The 13,862-nt window shown below is 35.7% G+C and overlaps 1 protein-coding gene and 1 non-coding gene across 4 annotated transcripts in view; one reads left to right on the plus strand and one right to left on the minus strand.

Annotated features, from left to right (window-relative positions):
- LOC132255755 (nephrin) overlaps positions 1 to 13,862 on the minus strand; it is a 63,124-nt gene that overhangs the window by 42,688 nt on the left and 6,574 nt on the right. The window lies entirely within an intron of this gene.
- On the plus strand, positions 2,409 to 2,479 carry Trnag-gcc (transfer RNA glycine (anticodon GCC)). The gene has a single exon. It is a non-coding gene; the product is annotated as a tRNA-Gly (tRNA).

Genomic DNA, 13,862 nt, shown 5'->3' on the forward strand with positions numbered 1-13,862 from the left:
GGCGACTCACAATTTTCTGTTGGTGGAAATATTGGATTATATTATGCTAATTAAATATCACTTTGGTGCTCAGGCAATAAAGCATCATTATCAAATGAATTTTCAATCAACACTGCACGCAATCCGTACGTGAATTGTGCTTCTAATCATTTCCGCTTCTGCCTAGAATACAAGCGAAGGTGAATTCAGTTGAGATTAAAGGTGATTCTTGTGCAAGAATCTTGTATTTGCACAGCTAAAGCTTCTATTTCAACAAATTGAGGTATTTTCTAAATTAATTTGCTCAGAAATGTTGTTATGTGATTGATTAAATAACCTTCAAAATCATCAAACTTGACTTTAAACTGGGAATTTTTCTCTTTTCTTGGCAAAAATTGAGCATTTTTATTCGAAATACTACAAATTGTCACATTTCAGAGGCAATAAAGAGCTTAAAAGTCAATAATAACCTCAAAAATATCATTTTAGTGCAGAAAAATGTCTCCTTCTTTCGTTAATTAATGACAATTTAAAGGTAATTATCTAGTAAAAAACTGTGATATTTGTGAAAGTGAAAGTGATGTACAAATTTAAGGCATATTTTCTCCCCCCCTTGGAATCACAAGTTCACAATATTAAAACAATGTAATTTTAAGGTCAAATCGTTTATTTTTTATCAGGAAAATTTCTAATTTTACCAAAACTTTCAACATCTCAAGTTATTCTAAATGTTTTCACAGTAATTTCTCGAATTCCTTCGAGTGTCTCGGCGACAAATAAAAATACTATCAAGTAGCTTATGTGTCGCGTCAAGAGAATTAGGAGGGAAAAAAGTGTGTGTTTCGCCTCAAGTAGTTAATGCAGCCGCGGAGACAAAGGAAAAGTTAAGTAGGTGGATTTCATGAGAAGCGAACGGACATTTAGGGAAGGAAGTTGAGCACAAAGATTGTGACAAAACGACGGGCGAATGGCGACATTAAAGTCTCTCTCTCTTTCTAACCAAAAATTCAACTAAACACAAATGATGAGTGAAGCAATGAAACGACCACTTAGTCAGATTAATTGTAACTTCTTTTTTTCACAAATTAAATGATCATCCACGATAATTAGAGTCAATTGAGAAATTCCACAGAAGTCATTATTCATATTAATTGTGCGACACCATATAAATATAATTCTATTAATTACAATATTTTTATTACATACATATTCTCTCCCCTCCCCCACAAAACCATAGCACACATGTTGCGAAGCGGCAGAAGAGCAACTTCTTCATCTCTTTATGCTTATTCCCTTGACATATGAGCATGTAATTGAGTTAGTGTTATCAGCCGGAGTCTTTTTTCTCCGGCAATTCGTTTCCATCGTGTGGGGCGTCTTGAAGACGTCGCTTGCCGAACAGAATTGTGCAAATGCGCCATGGAAGATGGAAACATTAATAGACTGAATTGCCTTTGCACGTTGCATATTTTATTTCAATTGAATTTGCAGTAGAGAAGTAAAAAAAAAAAAAATTGATGTTGTAGAGTAGAAATTTGAGGTTTATGTTTGATTTTTGAACCATTTTGAACTCTACAATGAGTAAAAATTCGCATATCCATTAAGTGATCGCACCATTTTCGCTGTAACTGTGCGACAAACTTACCGTTCAAATGGACTTTCTGCTGACAAAATATTCTTTGAGAAGAAAGAGAGAGAGAGAGAAAACTTTGCCAATTACATCTGTTCTTGGGTGAAGCCAAACTGAGCTGAATAAGCACAGCAATATTATCTCTATGGCCACATTTTCTGCTTCTTCACATATATCGGCCAAAAGCGCGCGCGATGAAGAACGTCAGATGAAATAATATCAGAAAATCCCCAATAAAACCTTAAGATCCCAATAATTGATTCATTTCCATTCGCTCTTCATGATTTATTCAGGTGTGTGTGTGTTTGTAGACACACAGATAATAATAAATCGATGAAATGTGAACGATTTCAATAATTCACACCAAAAATTAATACAGAAACATTACAAAAATATAATCAATTTAATTAACATTCAATGCTCTGCAGCATTGCAAATAAATTTTAATACACCACATTTTTCCTCCCTTTCTCTCTCTCTCTCTCTCTCGCCGCCCTTTTATTGCAATATTGACATGAGAGCCTCGATTGTGTCAATAAAAACCAATTATGTGGTGAAAAATTCATGTTGGACGCGAGAATTGAAAGTCATTGACACAATTTGTTGACATCATCCACTCAGAAAGCGATCAGCATTTTAATGTTCATTGACATATAATAATCATGCGACTAAAATCACTCTCATTAGTTCCACAACAACAATAGTACGGATTTAGAGAAAGAGAGAGAGAGATTGACAGATAAACACCTCGTGTGCTCTTCGCCGGCTGATGAGCGCGCGGCCGCGGCTGAAGATCATCGCATCGGTGGTTCAGTGGTAGAATGCTCGCCTGCCACGCGGGCGGCCCGGGTTCGATTCCCGGCCGATGCAGAGTCCTTTTTTTGCCGCGCGCGCGCGCGCGCCTTTCTTTTGCGCCCATCCACAACTCGACACCAAGCGTCGGGACGACAATGGATCGGATTTACGCGAAATTAAGGCTTTTCTCTGGCACATTGTCTTTCTTATCAACAGCACATTGTTGCCCAGCTGTGGAGGTCAATGACGTGCCATCGCGAGACGCACAATTAGCAGAATTGAGCTCAAATTCACGTGAATTTCAATTGATTTCCATGCTTTTCTTTGCTCTTAGTATTGACCATTTAACGATCGATCAGAAGATGTTTAGGGCAAATTTTGCAATTCGTCAATTTATGACTATTTTGACTTTTCAAAGTTTTCAATTCACCCATCAATATATTTTTTTAGATAAATTTTAATATCCTCGCGTAGAAACTTTAATAAATTAATCACATAAAATAAATTTGATGGAAAATCCATTGCAAATCTTCCACAATTTAATATTTCAACCATCTTTTTTGTTAGAAAATCATTCTGCATGAAAATGTGGTGATAATCATCCGACCAAAAGGACATCCATGTTCTACCTGATGATACAGTTTCCCCCTTTTTTTTCACCTGTCAACTGTAAAAATTGTCCACAATCGAGTATGTGTTTCGAATAAGTGACTTTTACGCTGAATATTTTTCTGCTTCTACTGCAGAAAAAAAGCCCAAAGATACGGTGTATCTTGTGTTGGGAAATTGTCTGTCGAATGAAATCTGTTGATTGTGAGTGGAAATGCAAAATAATTTTCACCATGCGGAGTCATTTTCCACAGTGTGCAGGGTGAAAAACAACACTTGAAATTGTATCGTTAAGAGACTCGCCTGGGTTTCTTCCCCAATACCAACACAGGGCGCGGCAAAAGCAATCGACGAAGGGTGGAATTGAGGAAGTTTTTAAATTATCATCACATTTGACTTGGTGGATGTGTTGAATATTTCGCACATAATATTTACTTAGAACATCCATCTCTCGTCACACTTGGCATATCTCGGCTCTCTTGTCCTTTGCCGTCGTCAGCATCCGTGCTATGTGCGATTTTCCACATATTCTCAACCTCCCCCTAAACATATGTAGTGCATTTACCCCCGCGCGTGTGTGTGTGTGTGTGTGTGGAAATAGAGGAGTAAAAGATTGAAGATAAACAAAATGAACGGAGCCCATAAACGACAACAAAATGGAAAATAAACAAACGAAAGCTCCCCAAAACCCACCCAACACTGCTTTGCCACCCTCTTTTTGTCATTTTCATATTACACCACATTGTGCCGCCTGATGATTTGTTGTGCGCTGTGCGCGCGCGTGTGTGTGTGTGTGTGCGGGTGTCATATGCGAATTTATGAGCATTAACCGAAAGTAAAAGGCAGCAAAAAAGTTTACACAATTTCTTCACGCGACCATAAGACGCAAAATAGACAAGATGAACACCACTCTTTTTGTCCCTCCCCCATCGCGCTGTGACGTTCCCTCAAGAGCGAGCGTCTTTCTTTCGGATGGCAATATGTCAATTAGATTCCATTTAGCTACAGTAGTGAAAATTTCCTTAAGACACCTATGAAATTTTACGTCAATTTTTACTTTTGCTGCACAAAAATTCGATATTTCTTCGACCAAAAATTATGAGAATTTATTTGAGAGAATTATGATCTTTCAAATGACATTAAGATCATTTCAGAAATGCGCAAAAGGACAGCGAAAATTAAGTTAAGACACTTCAAATCTGTGTATGTGGCTGGAATAACAATATTAAAGCATGAGTTTGGAATGTCTAGAAGATATTTACATCATACACGCGTCTTAATTTGGATTTCTCAACTTGCTCTTCGTATGTTTAGCGTCCGTTTACCGCTTTTGAATCATTTCTTCATTTCGTAAATGTTTGTGAAAATTCTAGCCTAAAAACACCTTCAAAAATAATGGCTGAAATTTAGCCACAAAGAAATGAAAATTCATATTAAATAAGCTCTTAACTTAATCTTGTAACGCCTTCTCATGACGCATTTGTTGCATTGCGTGCTTGTAGCTTTTATGAATTGACATATGAAATGTGTAAAGTTGCAATGCTCCCTTAGTTTGCCATTTTTTTCCTTTCGGAGTTTCGAGAATTTGTGAAAAAATTGCCATAATTTTGAATTTCAGTGTTGGATTGTGGATGAAAAGAGAGCGAATATCGCAATAAAAATTGATTAATTTGCTATTATTCTATTAGGTTCAGTATTTCACCCCTTTTCATTATGAATCACCACCTAATTATCGATTTAATTTCCATGCATTGTCTCATAATAATGCCTCAACGCTCTCCATTAACCCCTGCAGAATTTCATAATAATTCCACCATCACATTGCCAATGACACGAAAACACATTTTCCACTCACTGATCTTCACCTAATTCCTCCCCAACTGATAAAAAGCTCACTCCCTTCTTTTTTGTAATTAATTTTTAATTTCACTGCAATCATGGAGAATAATTCTAATTATCACATCTGAAAGCGCAATTAGCCGGTCATGTTTTTGCCGTGGCGGAAAGGGAGATTGAGAAAGGTTGGCGCAAAGGACATGAAAATGGAAGAAAATTCAATGATAAATAGCCAAACAAGAGTACAAAGTGCGCATATTACAGGAACATGCGCTTGAAGTGCTCAATAGCAAAGGGCTAATGAAAGGAAGTGAATGGAAAACTATTAATTAAATGCTGATGCAATTAAGTGCCCTCAATGGATTCCATGCACAAGTGCCTCATTTTTTTCGCTCTCTCACCCTCTTTTTCTCTCCTCCACCCAGACAATACTTAGCATGCGGGGAAAATGTTGTGCGCGAAGGAGGAGGAAGAAGAGGCGCAAAGAGAAGGAAATGTTGAATGTAATTTATGCATATTTACAACCACTCAACGAAAATTCATTATATAACATTGGGAGACCATCGACACCGTCGATATGCGAGGAATTGGCAAATGAGGGTGGTGCCAAGGGGGAGATAGTATGCTCTTAAACTGTATAACACTTTCAGCGCCTCAAATTTAAAGAAGCTGACGAAAACGACCTTTTAAGCTCAAAGTTCTTTTCTTCTCCATAATATGGATCGTGCTAATGTCCGCACAATCTTCCCTCTTATTGACATTTCTATGTCGCGATGCGAAGATGTGTAGAGCCTCTAATGCTTCCAGATTTCTGCTGTTGTGGAAGCTTTCTAGGTCACAAAATTAACTTAAAATCACCCAGAAATTGATCTAAATGAACATTTTTCAAGTTCAAATGAGTATTTTTGAGGTTATGTTCGACTAGAACACCAGTTGCGGTGTTTATTTGACATCAAACATCCAGAAAGCAATATTTATTGCAATCTTGATGCCTTTAGCATAAGAATTGATGATCTAAAGTGTGAAATATTCATTAAATTCTCCTGTAATTCATTACATAACCTAGAAAAGAATTATTTCTTTGTTCAATTCAGAGGAAATCCAAAGAATCGGAATGATTAGTGAGTTAAAGAAGCATGCAGGAAAGGAAGATTGTAAGTTATTGAACACTTTCACTTCTTAAACACTTCCGCTGAGCTGTACACCACTTCTCATTGTATTATCTCCCCCTTGGGTGGCGCTGTGCTGAACACAAAGCGCACTCGAGAGGGAAGGTAATTTTCCACCCAAGAAACAATCTCAAACACGTTTGCTGATTAGCTCTGCCTCTTCACTTTGCACACGAAATATGTCCAATTTTCCCAAGTTTTCCACGTCCAGAGCACAGTGGAAAATTTCAAAAGTCATCCGCACGTTCATCGACAGCATTCAATTGGTGCACAACCAAAAATGTGAAATAAGATAATAAAATATTCCAATAGCATATAAATGCATCTGCATAATCAACGCGGCGTTTCATTTGGGAAGAATTGTGGATCAAAAGTCAAGGGGCAAATATTGTGGATAAAATCTGTTTCACTCTTCTTGAACACTTTAAGGATTTAAAAACATTCTTCATCGTCTTATGGAAATCTCAGAAGAAATCATAGGGAAAATTGTGAGATCATCAATGAAAAAATTTGTGAAAATTTCTATTAAGATAACCTTTAAAAAAAACATCATTGAGAGGCTTTAAACATTCATTTAAAACATATAAATAATATATTTTCAGCTGTCTGAATTCTTTTTCTATCTCAAATTTGAATATTTTGATTCAAAACGGACTTTTATTCAAATTTAAATCACATTTTCGGAGGTTATGTTTTACTTTCATACAATTGAAACATTTTCAAAACACTAAAATCTGTCAAATGAATAAGAATACTTCTATTTCGAGTGTGAAAAATAATTGAAAGTTTTTGAAAAACAATTCACAAATTCCAATAATTGAAAACACTTTTCACTTTTCATTGATTTCATTTTGAGAAAATTCACTCAACTTCTCCCCAATTTGACATTCATAACTTTTCAAAATGCACATGAATAATTCATAAATATTATTATAGTAAGAGAGAAAGTGAGCAAATGTCTTATGGATAGTCTAATCACGATCCAATTTTGGTTCTTGTTCAATTCACCTTCATTTTCTACCTTAAAATATTGATTCAACGTGAATGTTCAGTATGAAGTGTATTAAGTGTTAGTTGAGTGTTGAAATACCCATAAATAGAATGAGATTTTCTCCATGATTCTTACTAAATCCTGTTTTAAATATTAATAAATTAATGCATCGGTTTCAAGTGAAACATTAATTTGTTGCAGTAAAGTCAGTTTTACGTGCATTATTTGTATGAGTGCATCGAATACATAGCACACATATGTACATATAGGTTGGGTTAATTGGTGTGTTTTTTTTCTTCTTCTCTTCCTTGATTTGCGTACACCCACGAGGTGTCTTTTCGTGGGCAAGGAGAGAAGAGAAATCGAAAATGGGAGGGACGGAGAATATTTTCTTGAGTGGCATTGAATTGTGTGGTTCACTAATGGTTTGACGACCACACAGTCCAAATATCGCTGCCACTTCTTCTTTCTCCCAAACAACCTCGCGAGTCGAAGGCGCCCAATCTGACCAAAAGATCAACAACGAGACGTGGGCTGAAAACAAGCTGAGGAGAGAATTCTCTCTCTCTCCTTTACCTCATCTTCAATATCGTGTCACTCCTTTTTCTTCCACCGTCACTCTTCATCGTCTCTCCACATGTGCACATTGGGCCATCTTCATCATTTGGCTCGGGTGACAAACAATGCGCACATAATAAAGTGAATGAGATAATGATGACGAAGAAAGTATAACCACACGAAGACATATGTATTCAAATGCCTCTGCGTGTGGATAAATGGATTGAGAGAAGAACATTGAACAAATAAAACAACGCATCGATTCCAATACAAACACACATTAAATGTTTTCCTTTCATTTCAACCTTAATTAGAAAATTTCTCTGTCCAGAGCAGTTGAAGACACAATTTTAATGACTCTCAAGCCATGGAATATTGGAGGATGCAAAGAAATATGTGAGATATTTAAATTTCTCCTCACTTTTTACTCCATCCAATGCATAGTTTCAATAAATGTTGCATATCAAAAGAGATGGGAAGTTGAATAAAATCCATTACTCAACATCTCTACAAGGGGGAGACAGTATGGCAATAAGTGGTGTACATGATCTGTTGAAGTTTTAAGAAGTGAAAGTGCTTCCATTTATGCAATATTTGGCTCACAACTTTGATTCTCCGTTGATTATTTGACATATTTGCCGTAATTTTCTATTTTATGTGACTCATTTATGACTAAATAACGATTTAAAGTAGAAATTCTTGCACGTAAACTAAAAGTATTTTCAAGAATTGCATGAAAATCGTGATTTTGCAAGCTAAGTATTAAAAAAATGATGCTAAAATCAAACATTACCTCAATTCTTAACCAAACAGTTGCTATTTTCCTTAAGAAAGATTTCAGTCAATATCATTCAAGGAATATTTCATCTTAATTTTAGAATTATTATCACGAAAATATCTCCAAAGTACAATTTTAGCGAAAGAAAATCATGAAATATTGCATGAAAATGTTAGTTTTTTGGTTTTCAGTCAGATATCTATTAGATTTTATGTCAGTTTTCGGTTGATATTCAGTTGATAGCATTTACTTTTTATCGTTTCGTTCAAGTAATAAACTTTTCAATGAGTTCTGAGAAGTGTTAAGAATTTTCCACACGATTTGTAAAAGATCTCATCATTTTGACATGTATTTGTTAGGTTATGTGACTTATGAAAGACGAAAAAGCGTTTAAATTAGAAATTCTTAAACTGAAAACGACAATATTTTCATTTTTTTTTAGTAAAAACTGCGCATTTTCACTCATTACACAAAAATTTAAGGGTTAAATATAATCTCAAATTCGTTATATAGTCTGAAAATCTGAATTATAAAGTTGACAGTTAGATTTTGGTATAACATTATCTTCCCCTTGGACATTTAAGCATTCCAGATATTTTCTTCAATTTCTGCACGAGATCGATATTTAAATGCTCTCGTGTGGTGTACATATGTACAAGTGCTGCGAATTTTCAGCATGACAACGAGGCAAAAACTCCACTCTCTTTCGCCAAGCATTTCTGGGGTACTTTATGAAAATCCATGTAAATCAAGTTCATGAAAAATCAAACACACCGTCAGTGAAGGGAATTTGCTAGTATGACCCATTGAACTGTCTCTTCTCTCTTTCTCATCCATCGGCAAAATAGGGGGAAAATCGATAGGAATAATACAACATTAGAATAATACTCTTCGACTTTTGACTCCGTCAAACAATATATCGACTCCATTGCAAATTGAACACAAAGTCGATGTTCGAATTAAGCCAAGAACAATATTATTTATATATAACTCAGCTTCTTATCACATTGATTATATATCTATTGCTTCGCTCTGTGCGCGGAAATTTTGCCAAGGCTAGTTGATAAATAAGGAGGCAAAAGTTATTAGCAAATCCAGCGATTTCAACTGAGAAAAGAAGCCTTTGCGGCCCCACCGAGAGAAATTCCTCTGGAATCTCTAACTCTTTTTGGTAACACTAGACCAATTGTGAAATATAGACGTGTGGGGGAGTCACGAGAATAAATGTGATCACATCTCATGTGGAGAAAAGACTTAAGCATATTATTTCTAAGACGAATGTCAAAGGGGGAGATAAATTTATTTGCACCGATCAAAGATGTGAAGACACTTGATGGAATCTATTCCTCATTGTGTTCATGGAGATCTTAGGAAAAAAAAATTTCTTGGTTCCTACAATCAGACATCAAAGAAAATACCTTAAACGACTGAAGAATTCGTCGAAATCAAACTTTTTTACGCGGTAAATTACGTTCCAAACTCTCTTTCTGAAAGAAGAGGTCCTTCTGCTTATTTCTCTAATTAAATGTCCTTTCTTGTGCAGTCGAAAAATCTCCTTATGACATCTTGGATTCATTTAAACCCTTTTAATTCAAATGTAATTCACGCAAAATATTCAAATAAATCAAATTATATTTGAATATTTGATTATTTTCTCCTACATTTGTCCGCCAGAGGGCAGCAAAGTTGACGTGGGGGACGCTAATAATGTCGCATTTGTCGCATTGTCTCAAATATGGTTTTGTAGCAAAATACTTTTGTAAAACTAAAATCTAGGAATTGTGAAATATTCTTTGAGTTCTTGAGCACACAAATTTCCCCCTTTGACAAATACTTGATGCGCATTTCGCCTGAAGTGAACTCATCGGGCGTCTCTTCTCATCTCTCCATCGAGTGTCACATGAGACGCTGCTGGAGTTTCATATTTGCAAAAAGATATCTTCGACAGTGTTGTTAACATTTGTCCACAATGCTCAAACGCCCAGACAATTGGAATTTAAACCCCCTTTTCTTCTTCAACCCATTCAAAAGCATCCTCAATGTCCGCTCTGAAACGCATGTTTTGCCACTTGTGACACAAATCTTTGCCATTCTCACCAGCTCTTCAGCCAAAATCCGGTAAATGTCGCACTTTTGCACGAAGCGTGCGACGTGAAGGAAATCAAATATTGTGACAGAATGTCAATTGCAAATTGAAACAAAAAGGAGAAAAATTGCCCCAAGAATGCTATATTACATACATGCGCCAGAATCTCCCTCATTCTCCACCCTCTTCTTCTCGCCCTCTCTCTCCACTCCTTTATTCATTAACTTATACGCGCTGCTGAGAAACACTTGTAAATTGCTCCCTCGCAAGAAGGGAAGGGCGAATGAAAAGATGAATATGTAGAACCAACAGATGCATATAAATTTTTTCTTTTCCCTTTTTTTCTCAACTCCTTTTATGCTCTATACATATATGTGTGTGTTTGTATTTTGCTTCTACACAAGTGCCCCCAGACGAAGAAACAAAAAAAATACTCCATATAAATTTAAGCAATGGCAAACATAAGAAAATGAACCCGTATATCAAGAGGGGGCGCACAAACAAGAACAAGTATGTGAATTTGAGAGACAGAGTAAAAAAAAAGAGAGCGTCTAAAAAACTTGTGTATTATATACCAAAAATTGTCTCCCACTGTGTTGAATTTCTTTGCCACTTGGCCACTATCTCTCAACTCCGAATCCCGTGCACTTACACAATTCTCTCGATGAGAGCAATTAGCCATTAATGTTTTAAATTGAAAATCATGAATAAATTCAAATGCTCTCAGAAATGCGGTTCTTATTTTCTTTAATTATTACACAGTGGCGGCATTCTTTCAATTCATTTTCTCCACACTTTCACGTTTTTTTTTCATCACTGAGAGAAAATCGAGCGAGAATTCGGCGAATTTCGGCATGAATCCAGAAAAAATCGGGTTGAGAAGCAATTAATCAAGATTATTAGACAAATTTTAAAACTTATGAAGAAAAATCCTTGTTTTCAGTCCAGAAGTGAAGAAAAAAAAAATTTTATAAGATTCAGATTTATTCAGTAAAAAAAATTTAATTTTTTTAAGGTATGTTTCAAAAATTTTTATAAATATGACTAAAAAGGCTTAATTGAAGTCGAAAATAAATCAAATAAATCGTATTAAATAACAAATTTTATACGAAAACAGTTTCTGTTTAAGCAAAGGTCAAAATCTTAAATTTACAACAAAGTCTCGAAATTTTGAAAGATCCTGGCAAATTTCAAGAACACTCGTTTATTGATGCATGAAATTAATTTTTTCTCAGTGCAGAGAATTTTATGTCTTTCTTAGCCGATTTGTCATAATCTTCTTGAAGGATACAAATGAAATTTCAAATTTTCTCCCCTCTAAAAACCGTCAGGAAAACTTAAGCATTAGCTTTAGATATTTCAAGACATTTAAAAGAAAATTGATCTTTCCTTTTGAAGCATTTTTTAAATGAAAATTGATGAAAGAATGTCTGAAAAATTGCTTCAAAGTCCCATTATTTGAATCACCTCAAGAATATCGCCAGAAGTTTGATACTTTTGAAGTTAAAATCTTATTTGTGTTCTCTTTCTCCCACGGCAATCCTTAGAGTTTCTCCACCACCAGGATAAAATAAGGTTTCTTTTTTTTATTTATAGCAAATGTGCAATAAATATTAAACAACTCTCCATGCAATTGCTGAGTATTTTCAAATGTTCTTCAATTTCCCTGGAGGATTTTTTCTCCTTCAACACAAGTGAAAACCAATTATTCTCCTCGTCACATCGCCGAAGACTTGCGTAAACAATGTCACTTTGAATATTTGCTGCACCAGTTAAACAATGAACAACAACTAGAACATGTGAAGCCACAAAAATCGCCGTCTAATTGATCGAGTGTTGATATAGAATGTGAAACTTTAGATTAGATTTCTAGGCATAAGTTTCTAGCAACAACAGTGCGGATAAAGTTTCATCCCCAAAATTCACCTTTTGACTGGACCTTTTTGTTCCAATTCTCATCTTCGCCCCAAATTGCTCTTAAACAAGGGGGAAATAACATGTCTTCAATCTGAGTAACAATTCTTCAACACTTTTACAGTTCCGCTGAAGAATCTTCAACACTTCAGACACTAATGAACGTGTTTAAAGGTATTTTCCATCGCTTTTTCGACTCAATTCCGCCTAATTGCCATCTAAACCAGGTTTTTCCATCTCATGAGGTTTAAACTCTTCAAAAGCTTAGATTTAAGATTGTAATAAATGATCTTAATGTCTCACGATTTGTTCTTGAAAAATTTCTGTCTTGATTCGCTTGTTTTGTCTTCGGAAAATGCTTAGAAAACCTCTGACCAAATTGTGAGGTTATGAAAAGCGGCTTTAAAATCTATTTAGACTAATTTAAACCCGTCCAAACCCTGGAAATGAGTAAATTTAGGGAATATCACAGTGAATAAAATACAAACACTGGAAATAACTCAGCAAAGATGTTAAAATGACATTTTTGAGGCTATGTTGGACTTTTAAGCTGTTTTTTTAAAACCCAAAACTTATCCAATTTGAAGTTTCTCGAGCAGAAACGCTCAATTCTGCCAAGAAAGAGAGAAATATTCCCGGATTGAATACAATTTTGATGATTTTGAGGCTTTTTTAATCGCCAGAATCGGTTTTTAATCAATCACATAACCTATAAATGCCTCAATTTGTTGAAACAGAAGCTTTTGTGCATCCCTTCTGACCGCAATATCTGCCCCTTGACTCTCAAAAAGCCTTCATATTCCACATCTTCACAGGAAAGACGAGAGTAATATATTTTCCGTGCTCCTTGACGCCAAAGATGGGTGAATTCCCGAAAAATTTATTCAAAGAACGCCAAAATGCGCACGATATCGCTTTGAATTATTTGGTCGCATCTTGAGGAATACATCTACATAAAGTCTAGAGCACCTGCCTCTCGATTTTTCCTCCTTTCCCACCTATATAATCGTCTTTCTCCGCGTGTTCTTTCCCTCTCTTTCGCTACTTCATGAAACATTGTGGCGTATAAATTGTGCATCTTTCTCTCTCACCTTTTTCTTATTTCATATATTAACAACATATTGTGCTAATATAATTGAATACAGAACATTTTCTCTCTTAAAAAAAAAAACACGGTGAAATAAATGCAAGATGACTCGCAGTCTTTCTCCCTCTTTCACTCACGCGGACAACACATTGCATTAAATGCCCACCAAGTGACACCTGTCTGTTTTCGAGGATGTATAATTCCCGAAAAAACACCGCGGCGAGAAAGATGGGCGAGCGAGAGAGCGGCTGCGATGTAATAAGATTATTAAATACAGATGCTAAAGCACCTGTTTGTAATCGTCAGCAGCCAGAGCACATCTCCTTGTGAGCACACTTTTAAAATTACTTACTCGCTGGAAAAATACGATTGTTAAGCAGCCAATTGGCGGTGGAATGGCGAATGGCGCTGGAACGCAAAGGTGCGCGAT

The sequence above is a fragment of the Phlebotomus argentipes genome, unplaced genomic scaffold (genome assembly GCF_947086385.1).
Source record: "Phlebotomus argentipes unplaced genomic scaffold, Phlebotomus argentipes genome assembly contig_5, whole genome shotgun sequence".
NCBI lineage: Eukaryota > Metazoa > Arthropoda > Insecta > Diptera > Psychodidae > Phlebotomus > Phlebotomus argentipes.